The sequence below is a fragment of the Chiloscyllium plagiosum genome, chromosome 1, assembly GCF_004010195.1.
Source record: "Chiloscyllium plagiosum isolate BGI_BamShark_2017 chromosome 1, ASM401019v2, whole genome shotgun sequence".
In the NCBI taxonomy this organism is placed as follows: Eukaryota; Metazoa; Chordata; class Chondrichthyes; order Orectolobiformes; family Hemiscylliidae; genus Chiloscyllium; species Chiloscyllium plagiosum.
In genome coordinates this window covers 109,029,850-109,044,860 of record NC_057710.1, presented here as the reverse complement: position 1 = coordinate 109,044,860, position 15,011 = coordinate 109,029,850, and positions in this window count along the sequence as shown.

Below are 15,011 nucleotides of genomic sequence, written 5' to 3'. Positions count from 1 at the left end.
GTTCATCAAGGGGAAACATGTTTTTCCTGTCTACCCAATCTGTGTCCCTCATAACTTTACACATCTCACTCATGTCCCCTCTGAATCTTCTCTGGTTTAAGGAAAGCAACCCCAGTCTGTCCAACTCTTTACCAGGCAACATCCTGGTAAATTTTCTCTGCATCCTCTCCAATGACATTACATCCATCCTACAACATAGATTCCAGAACTGTACACAATACTCTAGCTGTGGCATAACCAACATTTTATCCTGATCAAACATAACCTTCCTTCTCTATTGGACCTTCCTCTATGTCTCGACTAATACAGGCATATGACTTCTTATCCATTTTATCCTTCCATTGTAAACCCTTAAGATAGTGGTGTACGTGCTCACCAAGGACCTGCTGATCCCTGCTGCTTCCCTGCGTCCTAATGTTCAATGTGTATTCCCTTTCCTTGACTCCAGATCTACAGCAATGTGGTTGACTCTTAACTAAAAAAAATTTAAAAAACACATCTGATGATGTAAAAAGACAGTTATGGCTTGCTAACACAGTTATTTCTCAGACCATGGGTGATTGGATGATTGAATATTTATAGTTCTCTCAGTCAAAGCTCATTTTATGAATATTTTAGATTACAAACATAAAGCAAAAGGTTTTTATATTATCATTGTTATTCTAAGTAATATGATCATAAAATAACATTATGAAAAGAAGACATGTGATTGAAGTTTCCCACAATTTAATGCTTTTGGACATGCTGGAAGCTATATATATGAACACTTAGGACCCTGTTTTAAGTAGGCAAAAGGAGTTCATACATACATTAGACTTTCCTCATTGGGAAAAATCAAAGAGGTCATGGAGAAGGTTAATTTTTGCTGCTTGCCAATGGTAAAACACTGACAAATCGAAGTCGATCTACTTGGCCTCAGAACCAAGATTGGCAATTGACTGCTCCTGTTGTATTTCCATGCCAATGATGGCCCAAAGAATCAACACCTTATTCTCATATGATATGAATTTTCATCCCTTTCTAATCAGTAGCTTCAACCCTCATCTTGATGAGTGCAATGTGAAAAACTGTGACTTGATGTCTCCTTTTAGCAACATATATAAATGCTTCTATACATTCATCTTCATGATTTCCAGGTTTTTTTAATGATATCTGTGCCTCTCTGAGAGTAGATAGACACTCCTATGATTTCAAATCTTCTTCTTACTTAATGAAACTAACAATTAGCATTTCCCCCATTCTCCTCAACATTTTCACAAAGACACTCAGGAAGTAATCTAGGGAGATTTGAAGATCTGGACCACAGTAAATTTCATAAATTGAGTGAAATGAGAAAAAAAACAAAAGCCAGAAGATTTTTGACAAATCCATGTGGATGAGTATACTTTGATAATAACAGAACTCTAGTTGGCTGACAACAGGCAGTTCTTAATCTATTAAATCTCTTTTTTTGATAATGATTATAAGGTCAATTTCCAACTGAATAAAATATTTAACTATTTAACTCTAACACCTGTTAAACATTTGACTTTAGAAGGAAAGAAGTGTTGCATAATCTTGAATGGGTGAACATCAGGGTTTTACAACTTTTTTGTATGATTGCTGTCATATCAAAACTTCTGTATAATGCTCTCTTCAACAGTTTTAAACAAGGTTACATCCAAAATTATGTCTGCCAGTACTAGAATCAATTTGCAAATTTTAAGTGGTGATCAGTGAATTGGAAATTTAAAAGACTCGTAAATATTTTCAAAGGGCATGAGAGCCTTTGAGGCAAGGAAGTGGTTGACAATAAGAGAGTGGATAGCACGATTAATATAGAAGCAGGAAGTGAAGTCCTGAAAGTAAATTTAACAATCAACCAGAAGCAATGTGTGATTTCTTCCAGCTCATAGTATTGGAATCTCTAGTGATTGTTTTTATTTAAAACACTCTGTAATACTAAAGTTACACTCCAAGAATTACTTGATAATGCAGATCTGTATTACTATAGATTGTAGTTAGATAACCGTGCAAGTTTTTTTCTGTGTGCTACATGTCTTGGTGTAAAACATGTTATTAAAAATAGGAGCTAGAAGTTCAACACTTTCTTGATCTCCTGACATGTCATTGATTGATATCAAAGATCACTGATATGCAAAAGAAATGATGAGAAAGACAATTTACAGCGTTTCCCCAGGATTATAAAGGCGAAAGTCTTGGCTTTCTTGTGGCTGTAAGATGCTTTATCTAAAATAAGTTTGGTAAATTCAGCCAAGATATAACTGAGTCCAAACTTCATAAAACAGGCCACATTTCAACACAACTTGACAGTAATTAAATATTCTCAGTATAGAGGCCATTAAAATGACTGGCAAAGGAACAGAGCATATTCATAGTGTCATTAAACGTGTTGTTTAGAGGCTATGGTTGAAATATGTATTTTTACTTAGATTATGAGTGCTGTACTTAAACTGAGGGCTCATATTTAGAGAACATTTGCATCAACAATATGATTTATGCTGATGTAAATGATCTTAATCCTATAACTATGTTTGTTGCTGACCTCAGTATTTATGTTGTCAAGAAATAAGCACTGAGCAAAATTGCAACAGATTTAAATTTTCACAAATATTTTCGATATTTCCAAACTGCAATTACTTGATGGCGGTAAATTAGAAATTTATTATACCATTTCAATGGAAATTATTGCTGGTGATGGTTAGCAATTTTTTGAAAATAGACTTTGAAATTAGAAAGGCAAAAGTGAGGACTGCAGATGCTGGAAATCAGAGTCTAGATTAGAGTGGTGCTGGAAAAGCACAGCCAGTTAGGCAGCATCTGAGGAGCAGGAAAATCGATGTTTCGGGCAAAAGCCCTTCATCAGCCTTTTGCCTCAAACGTCGATTTTCCTGCTCCTCAGATGCTGCCTGACCGGCTGCACTTTTCCAGCACCACTCTAATCTAGACTTTGAAGTTAGAAAATTTTGTAACTTTAAATTCTCATACAGCTTATGCTTTAACCACTCCTTCAGTTACTGAAAATGCTTTCATAAAACAAGGCTAACCAATGCTAGGCCAACAGTCATTATTCTAATGCAAGATCCTGTGTAATTCACATTGTATCACGCTCTGACAGAATTGGCAAGGAAATTGCTAGCCAATTCCTTTATATATGGAACCCTTAGAAATTTAGTTTTCAGAGAATTCTAATGCAATTAAATAAAATAGTTACTTAGGAAAAGTTTGACTATTAATTGCATCTTTTAAATTCTTTGTAACTATTTAACTGACCCGATAATTAATTCATAGACTTGTGCTTCCACTTCCCCTGATCTGACCTAACGTTCCCCCTCCCTTTGGCCCAACTGGACCCAAACACTCCCTATTGGACCTGATCCAACCTGACAGCCCCTGGGCTGGATCAAATCTATAGACCCCGAAACACCCAAACCCAACACTGGATTTGACCTGACCTGCCAGACCCAGATGCTTCCTCGCCCTCTGACAGGTTCAACCTGACCTGATCCTATCTGATCCTACAAGCACCCACCCTGATCTACTCCAAACTATGCATCAATGTTCTTTTCACTTCACACCCTGGCACCCTACCCACTTTGCACCCAACCCACTTCTCACTAGCCATTCTTCCTTGTTGGTACTCTATCCCAATCCCAAGTGACACTCTACAAATCTGATATCATGGCACTTTAACCACCAGACTCCCTGTTTCCCTACCCTCTCTGCCACTCGACCCTCCCAGATTCTAGCATCATATTTACCTTATGACCTGAGGCTTTGACAGCGGCTGTCAAATTGGCTGAGCCTCTACATTTCAGACGACTGGTCTGAAATAGGAGATGTGGCTTGTCTTCCTCTGACAGCTACAAAAGAACTGCATTTCTGAAGAAGAGCAAATTAAATCTAAGAGGGGATTTGATGGAAGTTTTCAAAATCATGAAGGGATGGACAGAATAGATTAGGAGAGCCTGTGACCACTCATAAATAATCAAGCACCAGAGAGCAAAATTTTAAAGTATTTTGCAAAAGACGAAAATAATGTAGAAATAAACTTTTGTCACGCAGCCAGGTTGTATTAATTCTTCACGTGGCTTGTTAAGATCCAGATGTCACTGTTTGGAAATGTGGTGGATTCAATTGAGGTGTTGAATTAAATGATTATTTAATTTGAAACAATGTGCAATGCTATGGGGGAAAACCAGGGGATTGGTCCTAAGTTAAAGTGATCAGGTAGCCAGTGCAGGTATAATGGGCCAAATGGCCTCCTTTTGCACTGTAACAATTCGGCGATAAATCACACTTTTTTTACTTTAGTCTGGTATGCAAACAGATGTTTTTGATTTATTCATGGGATGTGGTGTTCCTGGCTAATTTGGCATTTATTAACTATCCTTAACTACCCTGGAGAAGAGGATGGTGAGTTATCTTGATGAACTGTTGAAGTCCTTGTGTGTAGGTGCACTCACAGTTCTGTTACAGTGAGACTTTCAGACTTTGTTAGTGAAGGAATAGTGATTTAGTTCATAGTTAGAATAGTGAGTAGCTTGGAAGAAACTTGCAGATAGTGGAATTGCATGCGTCTTCTGTCCTCTTCATTCCATCTGGTAGGGATTGGAAGGTGTTACCAGAGGAGTTGCAGTGCATTTTGCAAATGGTATATGCTGCTGCCACTGTTCTTTGGTGCCAGAGGAGTGAATGAGTAAGATAACATGCCAATTAAATGAGCTGCTTTGCTCTGGATTACATCAAGCTTCTTCTGTATTGCTGGAACTGCACAGTTCCTGGTGAATGCAGAGTATTCCATCATACTCCTGACTTGTGCTTTATAGCATTATGAAGTCAGCTGAGTTAATCACGTGAGTTAATCACAATTGTGTGCCATGAATGCTACTTTCCACTTATCAGCCAAATCTTGTTACATATAAATACAAGCTGCATATATTGGAGGAATTGCAATGGTGCTGAACATTGATGAGACCATCAAAGAACAAGCACATCTCTGACATTATGATGGAGTGAATGCTATTGATAAAGCAGCTGAAGACAGTTGGGCCTTGAACACTATCCTGAGGAACTCCTGTATGGTGTTCGGGGCAGAGATTAATGATGTCCAACAATCACGATCATCTTCCTTGATGCCGCACTTGATCAAATGGTGCAAAGACAGGCACTCTCACTTCACCTCTGGAGTTCAGCTTTTTGTCCATGTTTAGACCATCATGTAATGACAGTGAGTGGTGGTGAAACCCAAATTGAGCATTTGTGTGCAGGTTATTGTTGAGCAAATGTTACTTGAAATGACTTGATGACAAATTCCATCATGTTGCTGATGATTGAGAGTTTATTGATAGAATGGGCTGGTTTGGATCTGTGCTGTTTTTTGCCAGAGGATGTATCTGGACAATTTTTCATATTGGTAGGTAGACAGAATTATAATTGCACTAGAACAGCTTAGCAAGGGCCTTGACTGGTTTTGGAGCACAAGACTTCAGTGCAGTGCCTGAATGTTATCAGGGCACATGGCTTTTGAGGTATTCAATGCCTGTAACTGTTAATTAATATCATGTGCAGTGAATTGGATTAGCTGAAGTCTGGTATCTGTGATGTCTGCGATGGGATAGTTGAATTCCAATAAAATTTTTAATGTGACTTTTTTATTTAATTCCTCATTATTTTTGAATATTTCTTCCTCCATCACCAGCCCACTGTTAGGTGGACTGTATAATATCTCAATTCATTTAATGAATCCTTTGTTACATTTTATCTCAATCTATATGAATTCTATTTTTGTCTTGCTGAATACTGCCTCACTTACTTCTAATGGCAGTATTTTATTGCTGAAATTACAGGTTCTTCCTTCGCTCCTTTCTTCCCCTCCATTTTTATGATATTTTCTACAATAGGCCTGGTTAGCACAAATTTTATAGTTAACTGCTCAGACCTTTCTTGACCTTAAACATTGGGATTCTTCCCTAGAACGTTTCCACCATAGTTTCATAACTCACCATGACATTATAGGTCTTTGCTATAATTCTCAAGCTTCTTTCCCTGTCTGTTATTCTGCTGTCCAATTTATACCACTATGAGATTCATCCTTTTTTCTTTAAAGATCCTGTTTTCATCTGCTTTATGCCTTCCGCCAGCAGCACTTTTTAATCAATTAATAAGTGTAGCCTTCTGTGCTATCATAGATCTTTCCATTTTGATATTTCTTGCCCTTGGTTCCAAATGAAATAACTGTACAGAGGCTAGTATCCCATCACCAAGTCAGCTCTTTATTTACACGCGCACAGTGCACTGGCCGTGAACGGCCAGCTCAGAGTCAGTCCCTGAAATCAGGAGACTCTCTGAAACCCCTGTTTATGTCTATCAGCCAGGGCTCCGTGATTAGCCCAGGTTAACAAACCCAGTCAAGGATCTTATAGTCAATAAGATCCATCTGGTTCCAATCACGATGCACATTTGCTTAAAAATGGTTCACTTCTAACACGTTTTTGCATTAATGAAATTTAATTAACATTGGGCAAGACTTTAATTGTGCCCCTGGATTGGTCTGGGAGGTGGAGGAAAACATATAATGTGGTGGGAATCACCTTCCTGATTCCTCCTAGTTATGTGCAAGTGGGAAATGTTTAGGGCAACCTTTTCATTCAGAGGCCATCTGAGGGCTTTAATTCTGAACTGCTGCTGGAAAATTGCCCAGTGAAGACAGGACATCTATTGGATTTAATCCCAACTGGGGTTCAGGATATGGCCACAACAGTGCATCAATGATTCTCCACTTGGGGGACAGGCCCAGAGCCACAGTCAGTAAATTCCATCAATTAACTCTGTTTCTCCCTCCACAGATGCTGCCTATCTGCTGTATTTGTTCTAGCAATTGCTGTTTTACTTTCAAATTCATAGCATGTACAGTATTTTGCTATCATTTACACTTGAAAGGTTGCTAATTTCCAAATGATCTTTCTGTTAAAACGGTTGTAAACACTAGAATGTGACAGTAATGCTTAACCCTATTAGACTTTTCTGTCCACCTTAGCTGAGATATTAAATCACAGATAATGATTTCCAGACATTAGGAACTTTTTAGTTTTAGGGTAGATTTTGTCAGGTCTCAACTTTTTACAGGCAGACAAAAGCTAGAAGTATTTTGAATTTAGAATAGAGCTATTCACTTGTATTTGTCTACAAAGTTAACTTACCTAAGATCACAATTTGCTCTGTCTCATACTCTCTGATGTGATATATTTAATGGGGCCATTTGATAGTAGGGGCTGGATTTTTAAATGGGTTTGGAATTCAGATTGGAGACAAATGGATGCTATTGGGTCCTGTGTGCAAGTTTGCCATAATGATCCTGTCCTTTAGCCATTTTCAATGAGGACAGCTCCAGTGTGGATAATTTCCCATGTAGCAGTGGTGAACAGCCAATTAAAGCTAATAATCATTCATTTTGAAGCCTATGAAGGAACTGTTCCTGCACCAATTGTAATTTTTGGTTGACGAAGTGGAAGCCCATGTTGACCTGGATCATATCTAAGACAATACGGTGGATATAGGGTTGGGGTAGGGTGCAAGCCACAATAGGTCAGGCAGGAGAAGTGCGGGGTGAATTGTTACCTCGACCTTTACTCTCATGCTAGCTGCTGAGCAGGAGCAGAGAGAGCTATGTCAATATGGCATCTGATCACATGAAACTGGGACCTGAGTGTGTAGGGTTCCAGAGATGTCCTCTCTGGTTCATTCTAGCACATAGTGCATATGCTTAATAAATATTATTAATATTTACTGACTCAGACAGAATCTTGCTACATGATGGCAAATGGAGGCCACACTCCACTGAACCAGCTGCAATTGCCGAAAGAGAAATATAATGATGGTTAAGTGCAACAGGTAAAGGACAAGGCCAGCCCAGCAATCTGACCACAGAAAAGGTGAAAGGTCTGAAGAGAAGTCCCGGAGAGAGATTTAACAGCAGGTGAAGGACTTTGAGGCCAACAGAGTCACTAGAACAGTCTAACAACTAATACAGACAGCAGCATAGAAGACATGAACTTTGAGTAAAATGAGCAATAAATTTGGCTCTAAACTATACAAGAACTTTTCAAAAATGTTGAGAGCCTTAGATAGAATCAGCAAGGGTAAAACAGACATAAGCCTTTATAAACCATTCACTGTGGAGGGTGTAGAACCAAAATCACACCTAGGTAGCAACAGGAGAAGGACAAGAAAAAGGCACCTACTCCCATTTTCCAGCTCCCATGATGTTGTGAAGAAGGTCCACACTCCAGAAAACATTTTTGAAAAACAGCAGATGCATTACAGCAAAATATCACTGATTAAAACCTGTATTGATAGAATGTAGAAGGATACACTTCAGCCCATTTTGTCTACACAAACCCTCTGCTCATTTTAACTTACTACCAGTCTCCTAACTTTTCTCCATAACCCTCCACATTGCTTCTATTCAAATAATTAATGTTTTATTTGAACTTACCTCCAACAGACTTTGCATTTCAAACACTAAGTGCTCACTGTGTGATATTCTTTTCTCACATTTCATTTGCTTCTCTTGTAAAGTACTTTAAAATTCTCCCCTCTGGTTCTTGATCCTTTTACGCATGGGAACAGTTTCTCCCCATCAACTCAGTCTAGGCCTTCCATGGTTTTGAAAACTTGTATCAGATCTCATTTTAGTTTTCTCCTCTCTAAAGAAAACAATTCAAACTTCTCCACTCTATGTTCATAGTTAAAGTTTCTTATTTCTGGAACAATTGTTGTAAGCTTCTTCCATTCACTCCAATATTTTCACATCCTTCGAAAATGCAGTGCCCAGTTCTGTATGCAATACTCCAGCTGAGATCCAATTAGAGTCTTATGTAAATTCAGCATAAAGTCCTTGCTCTTGTACTCATTATCCTTATAAATTGTATACCTTAATAATCGATCTCTCCATCCGTCTTGCCACTTGTTTATTGTGTGGCAATGTATCAAGTATTACCTTGACATCCAGGTACATCATATCCACAACTTTACCCTCATCAGCTTTTCAAAAAACTCCGGCATATTAGTTAACCACAAATTTTCGCATGGTAAACTCACACTGGATCTCCTTAATTAATTCACATTTGCCAATGTTGCAGTTAATTCTCTGCTTAATTTTTGTTTTCAAAAGTTTTTCCACAGAAGTTAAATTGACTGGTCTGCAACTTGCACCCTTTTTTGTATAAGGGTGCAATGTTTTCATTTCTCCAACCTTCTGGCACCACTGCTAAGTCCAAGGATGATGGAAAAATTATGGCCAGTGCCTCTGAAATTTCCATCCTCACTTTCTTTACTATGTTTGGATGCATCCCTCAGTGCTGGTGACTTCTTAGCTTTAAGTACAGACAGCTTATCCAAATTTGAACTCTTCTAGAGACTGAGTTTCCTCCTATATTTCTACAACCTGGGCAACGCCTGTTTCCTTTGTAAAGAAAGATGCAAAGTATTAATTTCCTATCTCATCCATGTCTCTACTTCATATGTGATATCTCTTTTTTGGAGGGCCCTAATCAGCCCTATTCCTTTTATTATCTTCTTACCATTTTTTGTACCTATACAATTTCACATTAGCAGCTGATTTCTTTTCATGATCCCTCATTGTTCCTCTGATGTGTTTTTAACACATTGATTCCAGCTCTCAGTTGTATTTTCTACTTGACACAGAGTCACAAAATTGTTATGGTACAAAAGGAGGCCTTTTGGCCCGTCATAAGTATACTTTTTCTTCTTTGTCTTAATTTCAATCTCTCATTTTTCATGCATGGAGCTTTGGATTTTCTTGCCCTATCTTTTCCTTTTGAGGGAATATACTTTGACTATGCCCAAGCCTTCCCTTCTTTGAAAGTACCCCATTTATCAGCTAATGTTTTTTCCCAAAATTCTTTGTCTGCAGTCTATCCAGTTCAATTCCATTCATGCCCCATTGAAGTCAGCTCATCCCAAATAATTACTTTTACTTTGGATTGCCTATTGTTCATTTCTATGGTCATTCTAATCAGTGCTTCCTATCACGTGATCAACTTGGCCTACCTCATTGGGCAAAAGTGAGGACTGCAGATGCTGGAAACCAGAGTTTAGATCAGAGTGGTGCTAGAATAGCACAGCAGGTCAGGCAGCATCCGAGGAGCAGGAAAATCGACGTTTCGGGCAAAAGCCCTTCATCAGGAATGGAGGTCAGGTCTTATCATGCTTTCTTCTCATTGGACACGGTAGAGAAAGGTAGATTGTTATTTAGATTGTGCCATATTAGGAAATGTGAATGCACAAAGGGATCTAGGTTTTCCTTTTCCACCAGTCAATGAAAGTAAATGTGTAGGTGCATCTAGCAATTATGCAGGCACATTGCAAGAAGATTTAAGTTCAGAAATAGAAAAGCTTTACTGCAGTTATATTGGACATTGGTATTATGACATTTGGAGTATTATGAGGAATTTTGATCTCCCTGTGTAAGAGAGAATGTACTTGCCATTGACAGTGTGGACTGAAAGTTGACTACAGTGATACTGGATATGGTTGAAGAGTTGTAAGAGATGAGATTGACTTGACTGGGCCTGTATTCACTAGAATTTAGAAGAATGAGAGGGGAATCCGGTTGAAACATATTAAATTCTAACAAGGCTAGTCAGATTAGATCCAGAGAGGATGTTTCCCCAGTTGGGAAGTCTAGAACGAGGGTCACAGTTTGAATGGAGAGAGGAAACATTTCTTCACTTAGAGGTTGGTCAACTTGTGGAATTCAATACCACATAAAACTGTGGAGGCTGATTCACAATACAGTCAAAGAAGAGTAGATAACACTTTGGATATTTTAATACATCAGTGGAATGGGGAGGATGCAGGAATATGGCATTGAGCTAGAGGATTAACCATGATTATATTGAATGGCTAAGCAACCTTGAAAGACCATATGGGTTACCCCTGCCACTAGTTTCTATGTTTCTATATTTAAAGTAGAAGCACTCAACAAACAAGAACCAGCCAATGACTTTCAATAACAATTTCTAAAACTCATTAAAGGCCTGGGGAAACTGAATACTACATGTCACATCACACAGAGAGCAGATGCCAAAACCATCTGTGTTTTTACACTTAATAAAGTCCAAGTGCACTTTAAACAAAGTTACAAAATGAAATTGAAGCCGTTTAGTTTTGTTTGTCACACAATCATCCATGTGGTGGTAGGATTTGATAGCACTTCCCAAACTGAATGGATGCACTATGAATTATGTTGACTTAAAACATTTGAACAAGGCAGCACAAGGGGTACATTCAATGATGTAAAAAGGTAAAAACAATGACTGCAGATGCTGGAAACCAGATTCTGGATTAGTGGTGCTGGAAGAACACAGCAGTTCAGGCAGCATCCAAGTTATTGTTAAGAGTGCAGCTAAACTTGCAAACAAAACAATCAGCGGAGTGTGTCAAAGTTCGCTGGATGAACAGTCCAAATTTCATAACAGTTTGCCTTTTGGGAGCATGTCTGTGTTTAAGATTTCCACTGAATGATGTCCAACACGTTTATAAAGCATGAAAGGTATCAAATGCCACGTGGATAATAGTCCCATCATTGATTCACTAAAACATAACATGATAAAAGAGTTGAGAGAATTTTGCAAAGGTTACAAAATGCCACATGGATGAATAATGAAAAGTGTGAATTCTTAAAGTTAATCATGGAATCCCTATAGTGTGGAAGCAGATCATCAGCCCACCAAGTCCACACCGACCCTCCAAAGAGCATCTCACCCAAATCCACTGCCTTATCCCTGCATTTTCCATAACTAATCTACCTACATAATCCTGGACACTGCGGGGCAATTTAGCATGGCCAATCCATTTAAACCGCACATCTTTGGACTGTGGGAGGAAATCAGACTACCCAGACAGACACAGAGAGAACATACAAACTCCACACAGACAGTTGCCCAATGCTAGAATCAAACTTGTGTCCCTGGCACTGTGAGGCAGCAGCTCCAACCACTGAACCACCATGCCCCCCCTTTGATAAACTTTGTCGGGTACATTATCTAGGCAACAAGGATCACAGCAAATTCACAGATGACAGAAACTATTAGGCTATATCCTCCACCTCAGGAATATTATAAAACTCTCATGGCTGTGGGAATGATTAATCATCTTGGAAAATTCTTATTTCACCTAGTCCAAGTCAATGAACCTCCAAGGCAACTTTTGAAACAAGACCAGATATAATGTTAGTCAGAGCATTAACAGATATCATTTGACCAAATCGAAGAAACGTGTCTCTGTTCAGGAATCAACACTGAGTATGATCTCAAGCTGCCAGGAAGGTAAATTTCCCATTTAAATGATAGGGTCACTACTATCCATGGTTTCGGGCTTCCGCGGTCGGCCTTGGAACTTTTCCCCCGCAGGTACAGGGGGGTGACTGTAAACCAGAGATCTTACAGTGAAGATAGATACAGACCACAGCCCTCAGTAATTTTACAATTAAAGTCTACAATTAAAACTTAGTCTTTACACTTGTACTAGCCTCCATGCAAGAATTAAAGTGTTATGAAGTTCATAGTTGAAGAACTATCCCTTAGTCACCCTTGTGTAGCTGCTAATGAGTTTATCTCACTCTGAGAGCTAGATGTCAGATAGCTAGCAGAACTGCAAAAGAGAGACCCTTTCTCACTCAGAGTACCAGCTAACCAGTTAAAAAAAGCTGAACCTGGGCAAAGAACTTCAACCAGTGTACAAAACCAAGCATTGTGAAACTGACCATTTAACTACCAACGTCAATACATTTGGTATCCTTCGCTGTAATAGGCATAGTACATTGGGGAAAATGCATTTTCAGCAAGTGAACTGTCCTATGATTGTCCTGGCCCATCTGTGCATTGCATTACAATGCTTTGCCACAGTAGAAATCCTACAACCATAACCTCAGTGGAACCAATCTGGCCATTTGGTGGAGACCTCAAATAGCTGTGGGAGTTGGATGTTGCATAAAAGGAAGTATACTTGAAAGCTCCCAGGAAAACAAGTACACAGGCATTTTTTTTCTTGTAATCAAAGCTGAATGTTAAGGAAGTGAAGACCCCCTAACTTACAAATACAGCTGGCTGTTCCCAGAGATTTCTGATGGCCATGTGAACGACTCCTTACACTTGAAGGAACCACATGAGGCCCCTGAAGCCAACTGTTGTTAGGACCTAACTATCAGCATCAGCTGTGAAACAAATGAATTTGTTGGGCTTTCTGATCAAGTTATTAGTTACCTTCCCAATACATTTATGTGTTGCAGTATGATAATTGTTTTTATTCATTTATGCAGTATGGACATCATATCTATTGCCATCTCTAATGGCCCTGGAGAAGATGGTGGTGAATTGGCTTCTTGAACCACTGCAATCTTTCAGGAGTAGGTAGATCACAATGTGACCAGGGAGGGAGGGCCAGGATTTTGACCCAGCAGCAATGAAAAAATTATATTTCCAAATCAGGAAAGTGAGTGTTTTGGAGAGGGAATTGTATGTAGTGAGGTTTCTGTGTCTATCCGCTGTCCTTGTCCTTCTAGATGGTGGAGGTCATGAGTTTGGAATGTTCTCCCGTGGAGCTTGGGGGAGATACAGAACAGCTATTGCCAATGCCTGTCAGAGGTGGATGAAGTGAATGCTGAATGTGGTGCATGAGAATGCCTATCAAGTAGGTACTTTGTCCTGGAAGATGTTGAGCTTTGTGATAGTTGGAACTGTACTCAGCCAGACAAGTGGTGAGTCACATTCATGACTTGTGCCTCATAGATGATAGACAGGATACGGGGAGACAGGAGGTGAGTTACTTGCCACAGAATCCCTAGCACCTGATCTACTCTTGCAACCATTGTATGTAAATAGAGAGTAAATTTCAGCTATTGATCAATGGTAACCCCCAGGATGTTGATAATGGGAGATTCAGCAATGCCAATGCCATTGAAAGTGAAGGGTTAATCGTCAGATTTCATCTTGTTCGAGGTGGTCATTTCTTGGCATTTCTGTGACATAAAGGTTATTTGCTATTTGTTAACCCAACCCTGGATATTGTCCAGGTCTTACTGCATTTGGACATGGACTAAGTCAGTATCTGAGGAGACACAAATGATGTTGCACATTGTGCAATCATCAATGAACATTCCAACTTCTGACCTTAAGGTGGAGGTTACATCATCGATGAAGCAACTGAAGATGGTTGAATCAAGGACATTACACTGAAGAACTCCAGCAAAAATATCCTGTGGCTGAGATGATTGACTACCAATTATCTTTGAGTGAGGCATAATTCCAACCACTGGAATGTTGTTCCCTTAATTCCCAATGACTTCAGTTTGTGTAGGGCTCATTGATGCTACACCTGGTCAAATTTTGCCTTGATGTCAAGGGTAGTCTCACTTCTCTTATTGAGTTCAATCCTTTTGTATATGTTTGAATCAAAGTTCACAGCTGATTAAGCCTGACCAATCCCCTAGTGAGCTAATTGTTATTCAGTAAGTGCTGCTTGATAACACTGTCAAGGGGATCTTTCTGATTATTGAGAGAGGACTCATTGGCCAGGTTGAGCTTGTCCTGTTTTTGTGTATGAAGGCCATACCTGGGCAATGACCCATATTGCCAGATAGATACCAGTATCAATAGTGTATCTGAGCAACTTGGTGAGTGGCACGGTTAGTTCTGGGTCACAAGTTTTCAGCACTGTTGTCAAAATGTTACCGTGGATGATGTTTCCTCCAAGCTGTTCAACTGCATAGGCACTCTGATTTTTCATGTAGGCCAACTGGTATTCTGATACATTGAAGGAGAAAGTGAGGTCTGCAGACGCTGGAGATCAGAGCTGAAAATGTGTTGCTGGAAAAGCGCAGCAGGTCAGGCAGCATCCAGGGAACAGGAGAATCGACGTTTCGGGCATAAGCCCTTCTTCAGGAATGAGGAAAGTTTGTCCAGCAGGCTAAGATAAAAGGTAGGGAG